At 45.4% G+C, this 14,690-nt stretch overlaps 1 protein-coding gene across 1 annotated transcript in view; it reads right to left on the bottom strand.

Moving 5' to 3' along the window:
• The window catches only part of LOC144699602 (myosin-10-like), a 157,494-nt gene extending 144,398 nt beyond the window's left edge, over positions 1 to 13,096 (bottom strand). The window contains exon 1 of the mRNA XM_078570656.1: positions 12,926 to 13,096. The gene's annotated coding sequence lies outside the window, so the exon portion shown is untranslated. The remainder of the gene's footprint in view (positions 1 to 12,925) is intronic.
• Between the last annotated feature and the right edge of the window lie 1,594 nt (positions 13,097 to 14,690).

The raw sequence follows: 14,690 nt of genomic DNA, 5'->3' as shown, positions 1-14,690 counted from the left end.
TCTCAACCCCATTCTCCTGCCTTCTCCCCATAACCTTTGATCCCTTACCAATCAAGAACCTATCTATCTCGGTCTTAAATACGCTCAATGACCTGGCCTCCACAGCCTTCTGTGGCAATGAATTCCATAGATTCACCACTCTCTGGCTAAAGAAGCTTCTCCTCATCTCTGTTCTAATAGATCTTCCCTTTACTCTGAGGCTGTGCCCTCGGGTCCTAGTCTCTCCTACTAATGGAAACATCTTCCCCATGTCCACTCTATCCAGGCCTTTCAGTATTCTGTAAGTTTCAATCAGATGCCCCCTCATCCTTCTAAACTCCATCGAGTATAGACCCAGAGTCCTCAAATGTTCCTCATATGTTAAGCCTTTCAGGGATCATTCTCGTGAACCTCCTCTGGACCCTCTCCAGGGCCAGCACATCCTTACTGAGATACGGGGCCCAAAATTGCTCACAATATTCTAAATGTGGTCTGACCAGAGTTTTATAAAGCCTCAGCAGCACATCCCTGCTTTTATATTCTAGTCCTCTCGAAATAAATGCCAACATTGCATTTGCCTTCCTAACTACTAACTCAACCTGCAAGTTAACCTTAAGAGAATCCTGGACTAGGACTCCCAAGTCCCTTTGCAATCCAGATTTCTGAATTCTCTCCCCATTTAGAAAATAGTCTATGCCTCTATTCTTCCTACCAAAGTGCATGACCTCACACTTGCCCACCTTGTATTCCATCTGCCACTTCTTTGCCCATTCTCCTAACCTGTCCAAATCCTTCTGCAGCCTCCCTGCCTCCTCAATACTACCTGTCCCTCCACCTATCTTTGTAACATCTGCAAACTTAGCCAGGATGCCCTCAGTTCCTTCATCTAGATCATTAATATATAAAGTGGAAAGTTGTGGTCCCAACACTGACCCCTGCGGAACTCCACTAGTCACCGGCCGCCATCCTGAGAAGGACCCCCTTATCCCCACTCTCTGCCTCCTGCCAGACAGCCAATCTTCTATCCATGCTAGTACCTTGCTTCTAACACCATGGGCTCTTATCTTACTGAGCAGCCTCCTGTGCGGCACCTTGTCAAAGGTCTTCTGGAAGTCCAAGTAGATAACATCCATTGGCTCTCTTTTGTCTAACCTACTCGTTACCTCCTCAAAGAATTCTAACAGATTTGTCAGGCATGACCTCCCCTTGATGAAACCATGCTGACTTTGCCCGATTTTACCATGCACTTCCAAGTATTCTGAAATCTCATCCTTAATTATGGACTCTAAAATCTTACCAACGACCGAGGTCAGGCTAATCGGCCTGTAATTTCCCGTACTATGCTGGTACTATACCAGCAATAGGGCAGAGTGCTGCTCAAACCCACATCTGAACTGATGTTAGTGCATTCACACTTCCAAGTTAAGCATATTAATGCAGCAAAAACTTATGAAATTATAGTCCTGGTGTAAATGCGCCATTAGAAAATTCTCAGCTTATGTTCTCATACCCCTGGTTTTGTACATCATGATTTTCCTCATTACTGTAAAAATTCTTCTTACCTTTCACTGAATAAATTCTTTAACCTTTTTTGTCATGAAAAATGACTGAAAACTGAATTAGCCCTTGATGCCATCTGAATCCTCCACACCACTCTCTTTACATGAGAAGTGTTAAGTGCATATTACTATTTTGTCTAAACTTCCACAGACCTGTCCTTCATAAATCTATTTGAAAACCATAACCCTTCATGAACAGTTTTAACCAACTGCTGGTGTTAAAACCTCAATTCACCTCAAGATCACTTATCATCTGAATATTTACCATCTTTTAACTCCTAAAGTTTTCTCAATAGCAAAATACATCATGACTCTGCTCAAATGATTCTGATACGCCCACTGGTTTGTAAAGTAATGAATCCAACAGGAGTTAGAGTTTAAAACTAAGATCATCAGGACGATGGGACAAAATTTCCTAAAGTTGCTCTCCCACTAATCAATAAGTTATTTAAACCAACACATTCTCAGTGACTTATTCCTAGCTGAAAAAGCCTGACTTCCTTCTAGAAGGGGTAGGCATTCAAGATAAAAAATAATTTTATCCAATCTCAAGATAATATTTTGGTCACAAGTTTTGATGGCCTAAGATTATTTCATTATCAAGAGTCCCAAAAAAAGTTGATGCAAACAATGCACAGAATGTATTCCTTCATTTGGGTATCAGTGTATAAACCAATTAGGTATCTTGCTAACTGCAAGCATAACCCTGCCTTTTATTTCATATTAGGATACATAGCAAACCATAATTCACAACCAAAGAAATTCTCAGCTGTGACATTCATTTTTCCCTCAGCTCAAAAAAGCTGAAAAACTAAAGGTGCAATCATCACTGCTCTGCAATTAATCTATATTTTGATGATTTTACTGTCCTCTGTGACAATTATTCAAAATTAGTTGCATCTTATTGTTGCAGCAAAATAAGTGCTGAAAAGTTAGAACTCAATCCTTCCTGATCACATAATCAAGGGAGTGATAACTGCTCAACATCCACACCCGCCCACTATTTGGCTGTTTCAATTGCTTTGAAGAAATTACTGCTACTCAACGCCCACATCAACAGAATAATCCACCCATCTCAATTTAAAGATTTCTACAAAGCATAACTGGTTCCTAGGTTCACTTCAAAAATGTGCACAGACTCCAGGATATCCTCCTCCTCATGACATTCTGAAGTGGTTCTTTTCAAAGGGTTGAGGCAGAGTATTACCTTAACTTTTCAAAATCAGATGCATCAATAGAGCACCCCAGTTCAGCTGTCCAGTCACTTACAGGACATCTAATGTCAGATTATTATTCAATTTCCATTCTCCACAAGAAACTTGGCATCATTCGCTATTCTGCACATCTTGTGAAAATCCACAAATCCCCAAGTGGTCATGATGAATTAATACAATAGGAATGCCACGTTTTAGCTTTTTGAAAACATCTCCTAGGAATTTCAATGTTTACTTTGGACCTTTCAAAAACAACTAGAAGTCATTAATTAAGCAGCAAATATTCAGAGAAAACCAGAGAGAAAATGTCAGTTGACAAAGCTATACTTTGGAGCCAGTTTTGTCTGAGAATCTGTCTACCCAACAGAATTAGTTTTGAGCACAAGGTTTCTTGTAATGTGAAAACAAAATATAAGTTTAATATATTATAGGCTTTAAGCAGTTATGAAATGCCACCAAGTAGAACAAAGGCAGAACTTCTGTAAAAGTGAAACCCTCATGTTCATATAACTCTCTCACTAACACATCCATGTCCTTACCATTAAACTAGGGCAAATTCTTCAATTGTGAAGTGTTATTTGTAATTGCTTTTAGGTCTGCACTAATATTAATAACCAAAGGCTTAAAGGTCATATTCTGCCAATTGCTATTGTCACTTTATAAATAGGCTATGTGCCATCTGAATAAGATTTGTTATATCTTAGGGTCTCAATGATGTCTAAAGAGTTGAGTATTAAAAATTTCTGTATTGTAACTACAGCCATCTTAACTTGGGAAGATCAAGTACAATTTACTACCAAAACAAATCTAACACAAACCATTTTGATTATGCACAAGTGTTTAGCATATAAGTGCTTACATTTCTGTTAAAGTAATTGGTGGTACAAGTTTAGAACTTCATGATTCCAGCTACTTATAGACAAATAAAAAAAGTTCATTCCTTTCAGTGACTGCTATTGCATTACCCCTAGAGCCTCAACTGTTCCTTTATGTCAGCCTGTGCATTTCCAGTGGAACAGCCAGTGGTGTGAACTCTATACACTACTCAAGGTGCAAGCTAACTGCAGCTTCAACCAAACTTCCAGGAATTTTAATTTAATGTTAGGTAATATAACCTAATACCCAGCCATTTTTCCTTCTATCACACTGTTGGGACAAGTTGTGTAGTAAGTCATTCAACACCCCTGGGTCTTTTTCAATGCCCATCTCAGCAAGCTCAGTTGTACACAGCAGATAAATGTCTTCCTATTTTTAATCCTGCATACCCCATATTCGTCTTTAACGTACCCCCAGATGTTCTCTTTACAAAGAGTCATCTTTTCCGGTTAGTGCCACCTGTGACTAACTTTTCATTCTTTGTTCCTAGGATGCATACATACAAATTAGGAGGTGGCCATTCAGCCCCTCGAGCCTGCAGGCTGATTGTGGCCGATCTGGTTGTGGCCCCAACTCTACTTTCCTGTCTACCCCCTAACACCTTAGATGCCCTTGTCTACCAAGAATCTAACTCAGCCTTAAAAACATTCAATGACCCAGCCTTCACCGCTCTCTGGCAAAGAGAGCTTCAAAGATTAACAACCCTCAGAAAAAAATTCTCATCGCTGTTTTAACTGGGAGACCCATTATTTTTAAACTGTGTCCCCTTGTTCTAGTCTCTCCCACAAGCGGAAACATTCTCTCAGCATCCACCATGTCAAGGTCCCTCATGATCTTATGTTTCCATTAGATTACTTCTCATTCTTCTAAATTCCAATAGATACAGGCCCAACCCTTCCTCCAAGATAACCCCTTCATCCCAGGACTCAAGTCGAGTGAACCTTCTTGGAACTGCTTCTAATGCAATTATATCCTTTAAGTAAGGAGACCAAAATGGTAGTGCTCCCGATGTGGTCTCACCAAAGCCCTGTTCAACTGTAGCAAAACTTCCCTACTTTTATATTCCATTCCCATTGCAATAAACATTCCATTTGCCTTACTAACCACTGTTGTTACCTGCATACTAACTTTTTGTGCTTCATGTGCCAGGACACCCAGATCCCTCCACACAACTAGGCAGTACAATCTCTTTCCATTTAAATAGTACTTTTTTTTATTCCTCCTGCCAAAGTGGACAAGTTCACATTTTGCCACATTATACTCCATCTGCCAAAATTTTGTCCATCACTTAAGATGTCTACAAAGGGATATAGATAGGTTATGCCCTCTTCATAATTTACTCCCCTGCCTATCTTTGCATCATCAGCAAATTTAGCAATCATACATTTGGCCGCTTCATTCACAAAATTGAAACAGATTGTAAATAGTTGAGGCCCCAGGACAGATCCCTGCAGCCCTCCATTGGTTGCAGTTTGCCCACCTGAAAATGACATTTATCCCTACTCTAGTTTCCTGTTGGCTAAACAAACCACTAGCCATGTTGATATGTTACCCCCTACACCATGAGCTCTTATTTGGTGCAGTAACTTTTGATGCTGCACCTTATCAAATGCTTTCGGAAATCCAAGTATACCACATCCACAGGTACCCCTTTACCCACATTACTTGTTACTTCCTCAAAGAATTCTGATAAGTTAGTCAAACATCATTTCCCTTTCATAGAGCCATGTTGACTCTGCCCGATCGCATTAAGATTTTCTAAGTGCCCTGCTAGGACCTCCACAATAATACATTCTAACATTTCCCCTGTGACAGATGTGAGGGAAAACAGCACTCATCCTAACTTAGCTAAGGTGATTGGAGACCATCTCAAGTTCTTGTGCTAATGCCATAAAGCAGGAAATTCCATGATACTGACCACAAGCCTAAGGTACAGCAATATATAATGAGGCCAGGGTTTATGTTCAACTCCCCAGAAACTGTAGGGAAAAAATTACTACTCTTGTAGTTAAGAATGAGACATGATCTTATTGAAAGATAATTCTGGGGAGGCTCAACAGAGTAGATGCTAAGAGAAGGTTTCCCTTCATGGGGGGAGGGGGGAAATCTAGAATGAAGGGCCTACCTTCAAAATAAAGGGTCACCTGTTTAAGATGGAAATGAGGAGAAATTTCTTTTCTCAGAGGGTCATGAATCTTTGGAATTCTCTACCCCAGAGAAAACCATGGAAGCCAAGTCACTGAACATATTCAGGGCAGAGATGGTCAGACTTTTGAATATTAGGGGAGTCAAGGGTTATGGGAAACACTGGAAAATGGAGTTGAGATCAAGATCAGATCAGCCATAACCTTACTGAATGGTGAAGCAGGCTCAAGGGGTTGAATGGCCTACTCCTCTGTGTTCTTGTCCATCTTGGTGATAGAAGTTACAAGGGGAGGAGATGCTATTTAAGCGACCTCCGAATACTGAAATCCATCTCGTAAATGGTATGCAGTGCACCAATGATGGAGGGAGTGAATATTGAGTCTGGGGATGCCAATCAATTGTACTGCTTGGTTCTGGATAGTGTTGAGCTTTTGATAGTGTGCCCCATCATCAAGAACACGTATTACATTACACAACTGCTTTTAATCCTGTAGATGGAGAAGTTGTTTAGAGGAATCAGGAGGCAAGAAACTCATTGCAGAACAGCCAGCTTCTGGCTACTCTTATAACCATAGAAAAGTTAGTGCAGAAAGAGGCCATTCAGCCCATTGTATCTGTGCTGGCCAAAAAGAAAAAAAAGCCGCTCATTTTTAATCCCACTTTCCAGCACCTGGTCCTGAGCCTTGCAGGTTACAGCACTTCAGGTGTAGATCCAGGTGCCTTTTAGGAGTTGAGGGCTTCAGCTTCAACTGCCAATTCTGGCAGTGAACTCGACACCCACCACCCTCTGGATGAAAAAGTTTTCACTCATGTCCCCTCTAATCCTTCTACCAATCACTTTAAATCTATGCCCCCTGATAATTAACCCCTCAGCTAGGGGAAAAGAGGTCTTTCCCATCTACCCTATCTACACCCCTCAATTTTGTACACCTCATCAGACACACCTCAGCCTCCTTTGTTCAAAGGAAAACAATCCTAGCTGATCCAATCTTTCCTCTCAGCTGCAATTTTCCAGCCTTGTCAACATTCTTGTAAATCTCCTCTATGTTAACAGGGGTCTTGTTACAAACTGGCATGGGATGCATCTTTATCAAGGAGGAGGAATTAGAAGAACAAATGGATTATTGTTCATTGCAAGGTGAATGAAATATAAAAGTAGGGATGCTTTGCTGCAGTTCTACATGGCGTTGGTGAAACCACATCTAGAATACTGTGCATAGTTTCGGTCTCCTTAACTAAAGGACTAAGTGCATTAGAATCAGTTCAAAGAAGGTTCACTGACTGAGTCCTGGAATGGTGAGGTTATCTCATGGGGAAAGTTTGGTCAGACTGAGCCTGTATCCATTAGAGTTTAAGAATGAGAGGTGATCTTAACTGAAACACAAGATCCTGAAGGGACTTGACAGGGTGGATGCTGAAAGGTTTCCCCTCATGGGAGAGACCAGAACTAGGAGACACTGTCTTAAATGGGAGACCCCTTATTTTTAAACTGAGATGAGAAATTTTTCTCCCAGGGTCATGAATCTATGGAGCTCCCTTCCCAAGAAAGTGGTAGAGGCAGGGTCATTGAATATTTTTAAGGCAGAGGTAGATAGATTTTTGGCTAATAAGTGAATAAAAGGGGATAGGGGGTAGACAGGATAATGGCGTTGAGGCCACAATCAGAGTAGAGGCAGGGTCATTGAATATTTTTAAGGCAGAGGTAGATAGATTTTTGGCTAATAAGTGAATAAAAGGGGATAGGGGGTAGACAGGATAATGGCGTTGAGGCCACAATCAGATCTGCCATGATCCTACTGAATGGCAGACCAGGCTCAAGAGATCAATGGCCTACTCCTGCTCCAAATTCATATGTTCATATATCAAAGTAATTGTGAACGACACTGAACACTGCAATAGCCAATGAACAGCCACTCTCCTGACTTTGTGATGGGAGGGTAGGTCATAGGTAAAGCAGTTGAAGACAATTGGGTCAAAGGCACTTCTGAGCAACTCGGTGCTACAAAGTTTGGCCTCTGCCAAAACTATCTTTCCTTTGTGATAAGATTGACTCCAGTTACTGGATAGTTTTCCCTCGACACCTTCCTCCCCCACTGACACACCCCCACCCCACATTGATTTCAGCAGGACACCAAGAAATTGCATCAAAATCGAAATGAACTCTGCTTTGATGTCAAGAGCCTTTTTGTGAAGCTGCAAATTGAGGCCATTATCAATAGTGGGAATAGGAAGGCCACTAGCAAAAACCACAGGGGAACTTCACCTGACCCAATGCTCCTGCCCAACTCCTACTGTGACTGCACTCTTCCGTCCCTTTACCAAGCAACTCATCTGTGTTTACAGGTTATCTTTCATATCCATTAATCAAATATCGTGTCACTCATTTATAAAGGACATCATGTTACAGTACTTTTAAATTTTCCTCATCTCATTAAATTAGCTAGACCCTTTATCAGCTGAAGTCCTAAAGTATGCACACAAAAACTAAGCATAACTGTTAGTGCTCCCCCTGGTAGTGAAAATATGAAGTAGGGCCTTAGCTTCCATTCCAGTTGTTGTTACAGTACTGGAAGAATATTTGGCATTATGTTTCATTTGTTCCATTTCCCTCCTGTTCTCTTTGCATCTCCAATCTATTTATTGACCCACTTCTACATAAAACTTTATACTTGGCCCAATGGTCATGCTAGTTTTTCAAATATTTTCTTCCTAAAATTCCAACATTTCAAAGCATTTTTGCTTTGTTGCTATTGCACTAAGATAGCCTGTGTTTTTGAAAGATGTCCATTAATGCAACCCAGATGTTGTTGCAGAGTTCAACTTCAACCCTGAAGTTGTATACTGGGGTATGGTTGTGTGCCTGAGAGAAACTTTCATTCTGACTTGGAAAATACTGCAAGAAAAAAAGTGTGTCTATAGCTTTCAGCTAATACAAATACTTCTGCTGCCCATCTAACACTAAAACAAAAACAGTGGAAATCATTTCCCTGCTTGTGCAAAGACAATAGTTAAAGACTTTTTAATGAATTGGGAACTTAAGATAAACTCCAAATAGATGGATACTATGGATACTGAAGCCAGTTTCATAGAATAGACACATGACCATTTACTTCATAGAAAAGGCCATAAAGTTAAGCCCTGCTGCACCCAAGACCAGTGAAACAAAATTGAGAGATGTATTATGAATGCTGGACTTTTAGATGGTTATGTTTTAAACTATCTCCTCTAATTCAAGAGGAAATGGAATAGCTTGGCAAGGGTTTGTGACCTCCAATGAAATAGGTCAGGAGACAAACCCATGTGACCTGCTTGTTATGGAGACAAATTCAAATAAAAGCTTATTGAAAGTAAGGTGCAATTTTTAACACCTGGATACGAGGAGGCGGCAGCTTCTCAAGGGAAATTAGGGATGGGCAATAAATGCTGGCCTAGCCAGTGATGCCCCAAATCCCATAAAAGAATTAAAAAGCTAGCTTTGCCCAGGTGTCAGTAAGGCAGAGAGATTTGGGGAAGATGACCCTCAACAGGTGCTGCTCTGCCAAGCAGAAGAAAAGGACCATTTAGGTCAACCACTAATGAGCGCGTTGGTGAGGATGGATTCCCGGTTTGAAGAAACGAGCCTTTCTTGGAGTCACCGGAGGGTGCCTTGCTGCTGAAAGTCCATTCAATTATGGTCAGAAGATTGAGTGAAGGGGACTTTGTTCGAAAGGACACAGGAAAATTCACTAAAGTGGGGCAGGGAGAAGAGACCCTGTTAAGGCCAGAAGCAGCTCGGGACTTTAAACACATTTCTACTGAGAGTGTGATGTAATGTACAAATGTGGTGTGAGGTAGTTTAGTGTTTTACTGTAGTTACCTAAGCAATGTTTATTCAATGCTGATTTTAGTTTGTTACAGTAAAAGTCAAAACATGAAATTTTGTCATGCAATTCTTTGGTCACTTAAGTTCAGTCTCTATAGGGATTGTAATAGATGGTTTTGTATATTTTTGTTTGGGACTCTAGGCCAAAGAGTGAACACAGGAAAACAATAGAATGCGAGGAAAAAGAACTAAACCCTACCTACAAATGCTTAAATTAGATGACAGACAGTGACAGCCATGAGTTGAGGGGGCAGAGAAAAAGAAAGTCAAGTATTTCAAATCTGTCTATACCTCTGAAGTGACAAACTATAATTTTAAACAGGCTTGAACACAAAAATACAATTAACTTAAGATGTTGTCATAAAGGTGAAATTTAGTTTAATCAGGCTAAAAAAAAAGGACAGGCTGAAAGTGTAAATACTTAGTTTAAAAAAACCATACAAAGAAAAACACAAGACAACTCTTCAAAATTTCTTAGCAACTGAATTATTCATTTTTATCCTCCCCTGACCCAGACAGAGAGTACAAGATCCAGACAGTATAAAGCATGCAGGCACATCCATTCAACACACTTACAAAAATAACTCCAACAAAATATGCAAAAATTGCAAACATTTGAACATAATCTTTATAAATAGAAGGATGGCATCTATTACAATTACGATATTTAAGAAGCACTCCTGTGGTGCTCAACACTGAAGACATACATCATATCCAAATATCCAAAATTCAAAGCTCTGCTGGGAGTGATAAAGTTCAACATTCATACAACCTATTCACAAATAAATAAGTTAGGGGGAAAACGATATAGTCAGTTTGCACCATTTCCCTCTTTGTGGGACAGATTAACTTTACAGCTAACTTGAAATCGGAATTTGATGGAAGAAGCCTCACTGAACAACTGTTTTCTTGAAAAAGCTAGATGGTTACTTCATTCATATTAGTACAGATTAGTTTGTCAGATTGATACCATGTACCCATTATAAATAGGCATTGAAGGACCTTGTTGATCAGAGTACAAAATGCCCAGTGCTTAAACGGTCACCGGTGACCTTTTCTGGTATGATACCTGTATATGGTAGGGGGCGAGGAGAGGGGTAAACAGATGAAACAGTAAGCTGTTAAGTCATATACATATATTGGACAATGACTGGAGTAAAATGTGGCCCTGTAGTCGCATTCAATCACAGCTTGGCAGAGTTTAAAACGGGAAGAATGACCATCACAGCTTTAGAGCTGACATTCCTGGGTTTCAAAGCGCACCGTTCCGTATGTGAAAAAAAATGCTAACGCTGTCACTGTGAACAACTGGACCCAGGAATTCTCCACAGATACGGACCAACTCCCACCCACACCCCCCCACCCCCACCCACCCACCCACCAACCACCCCCCCCCACCCACCCACCCACCCACCAACCACCCCCCCCCACCCACCCACCCACCCACCAACCACCCCCCCCACCCACCCACCCACCCACCAACCACCCCCCCCCACCCACCCACCCACCCACCACCACCCCCCCCACCCACCCACCCACCCAACCCACCACCACCCCCCCCCACCCACCCACCCACCCACCCACCACCCCCCCCCCCCACCCACCCACCCACCCACCCACCAACCACCCCCCCCACCCACCCACCCACCCACCCACCAACCACCCCCCCCCACCCACCCACCCACCCACCCACCAACCACCCCCCCCCACCCACCCACCCACCCACCAACCACCCCCCCCCCACCCACCCACCCACCAACCACCCCCCCCCACCCACCCACCCACCCACCAACCACCCCCCCCCACCCACCCACCCACCCACCAACCACCCCCCCCACCCACCCACCCACCCACCACCACCCCCCCCACCCACCCACCCACCCACCAACCACCCCCCCCCACCCACCCACCCACCCACCAACCACCCCCCCCCACCCACCCACCCACCCACCACCCCCCCCCCACCCACCCACCCACCCACCCACCAACCCCCCCCCCACCCACCCACCAACCACCCCCCCCCACCCACCCACCCACCCACCCACCAACCACCCCCCCCCACCCACCCACCCACCCACCAACCACCCCCCCCCACCCACCCACCCACCCACCAACCACCCCCCCCACCCACCCACCCACCCACCAACCACCCCCCCCCCACCCACCCACCCACCCACCAACCACCCCCCCCCCACCCACCCACCCACCCACCCACCAACCACCCCCCCCCACCCACCCACCCACCCACCAACCACCCCCCCCACCCACCCACCCACCCACCCACCAACCACCCCCCCCCACCCACCCACCCACCAACCACCCCCACCCACCCACCCACCCACCAACCACCCCCCCCCACCCACCCACCCACCCACCAACCACCCCCCCCCACCCACCCACCCACCCACCAACCACCCCCCCCCACCCACCCACCCACCAACCACCCCCCCCCACCCACCCACCCACCAACCACCCCCCCCCACCCACCCACCCACCAACCACCCCCCCCCACCCACCCACCCACCAACCACCACCCACCAACCACCCACCAACCCCCCCCCACCCACCCACCCACCCACCAACCACCCCCCCCCACCCACCCACCCACCAACCACCCCCCCCCACCCACCCACCCACCAACCACCCCCCCCACCCACCCACCCACCAACCACCCCCCACCCACCCACCAACCACCCCCCACCCACCCACCCACCCACCAACCACCCCCCCCCACCCACCCACCCACCAACCACCCCCCCACCCACCCACCAACCACCCCCCCACCGACCCACCCACCAACCACCCCCCCCACCGACCCACCCACCAACCACCCCCCCCACCGACCCACCCACCAACCACCCCCCCCACACCGACCACCCTCCACCCCCCACACCCACCCACACCGACCACCCTCCACCCACCCACCCACCGTATCAACTCCGTCTGTGCAAGTTTCCAGCTTTAGAAAATGATGCAGAGAGAGAGAAAAATGCAAATGAGTCGAAGTTTAAAAATTCAGAAAACGCGCTAAATGTATAAAAAAAGGGAAAGGTACAAAATGAATCCTGGAAAAGAATAAAGAATGTGAAGGTGATAAAACAGCCCAATATTCCCCCCTCCCCAGGATAAGAGACCCAGTGACTGGGTGAGCCGAGCACAATAACTCAATGACCTCACCCAGGCGGGTTGAGCCAAGCCAGGAATTGCTCAGATAACGGGAACAATCTTACACGTTTCAGCCGGAGAGACACTGGGGACGGGGCAGCCCCGCGATACAATGTAAACCTCACCTCCCGCTGGATAGAAAGTATCTCCGGCAGCCGGGGGGAAGCTTCCTCAGGGAGGGGGACCCGACCCTCAGCAGCAGCCTCCAGACAGACAGACACAATACCCGCTCCGTCCCTCCGCCAGCGAATTCCCTTCTTTTCCCACCTTCACTTTTAACGCACAAACTCCCCAATGAAGAGGCTGGGACGTCACCGCCACCTCAACCCCGACGGCGCGGATCCCGCCCCCGCCCTGCGCTGATTCGAGCCTCATTCATAAGAGCGCCCAGTCTGCCCGTCTCCAATTGGCCAACCTGCCTGTCAATCATGTGGGGGGGGTCTGAGGGGGGGCTTCCGCTGAGGCAGCCGCCACATCCCATTGGCTCCTGCAGCTGTCAATCATCTAATCTCCAGGGAGATTTAAGACGCTGTCGAAATACAGATTGGCTCCTTCACTCATTAACCGCAGCGCTTCCCGGAAACTTCCGCTGCTGGTCCAGCCTGGGGAGGGGGGATTGAGTGAGGAGGGGGGAGGGAGCATGGGATGGGGGGAGCATGTAGGGGGAGATGCACATGGGCAGGTTATTAGAATAAATTAGGAGTGTCCCCTCCTCTTTTTTCTACTTCATTTAGGAGGAGAAATAATTTGGGAAAATGCTCATTTCCTAACGCAGCCAATCCCAGCTGCTGCCTGTCAGATTGGGGAGGGGGGCTTGGGGAGAGGAGGGGGGATTGGGGAGAGGGGTTTGGGGGAGGGGGGTATGAGGGGGAGGGGGGCTTGGGGAGAGGAGGGGGGATTGGGGGCGCTTTGGGGAATCGTGTCCAGTTTTGGGATGACATCATGTTGGATGCTGCAGAGTCCGGGCTTCGCAGCGCCGCCCACTGTCTAAAGCAGCGGAGCCAGCGGCAAACTGCGCTGTACTGGGCTGTGCAATGCTGGGCTGTGCAGGCTGGGCTGTGTAAGCTGTGCTGTGTCTTGGCTATTGTGTCCTTCAGACATAAAAAGACTCAGTAAAGGCTTCACATAAAAACCTGCAAAAGTACCAATGGAGAGAGCCCAACTCATCAGGGAAAAACTCAGCTTTCAACCTGTGTTATTAATGATGTTATTAAGGCGCAAACTGTGATTGTTGCCCTGTGGGAATTCACTACAATTAGCATAATTTAAATACCTACAATTTTTCACATTTATTGGCGATTAAATTAACATTTTATATTGCGAAAACGAATCTAAAGGTTCTAACTGTTTAATGAATGATCTTAAACTAATCCGTATGAATAACTCTCTGTATTTGTAATCTAACCGAGAACAGCTGAAGACCACGCTGTTTGTTTTAACCAGAATAAAGGTGAAAATGGTTTTCTTTTTGTGGCGTGTTTTCTTACATTTGTTTGAGTCAAAAATGGAACTTCCCGACACCATTCATCAAGTCACTTCGCTGTACGCATCAGTAAAGTCTTGCTATTTTAATTGGCGCTCCTCCGCCTTATCACCAACATCTGGTTTCATTGACTTGGACCGGGAGACTGTGAGAGGCCATTCATTGGCCATATAAGGCAGAATGAGGTGTGTGGAGACATGGTTCAGATCGCAGGCACGCTATTACATCAGCCTCTGGTGGGATCCACAGTCCATTTTCACAGTCACATATCACATAGGGCCAGTAGTCGAAATATTGCGTCAGACTGTTAAATCCAAGATCAGGATTAAAAAAAAAATCTCTCACTGAAGTATTTGTGTGGCAATTTTAATTCACAGAATTATTGCAGAAGAGGAGGCCATTCGGCC

Source organism: Cetorhinus maximus, chromosome 24, assembly GCF_964194155.1.
Source record: "Cetorhinus maximus chromosome 24, sCetMax3.hap1.1, whole genome shotgun sequence".
NCBI lineage: Eukaryota > Metazoa > Chordata > Chondrichthyes > Lamniformes > Cetorhinidae > Cetorhinus > Cetorhinus maximus.
Note: the sequence above shows the minus strand (reverse complement) of the source record. Positions and strands in the feature narration are given on the sequence as shown.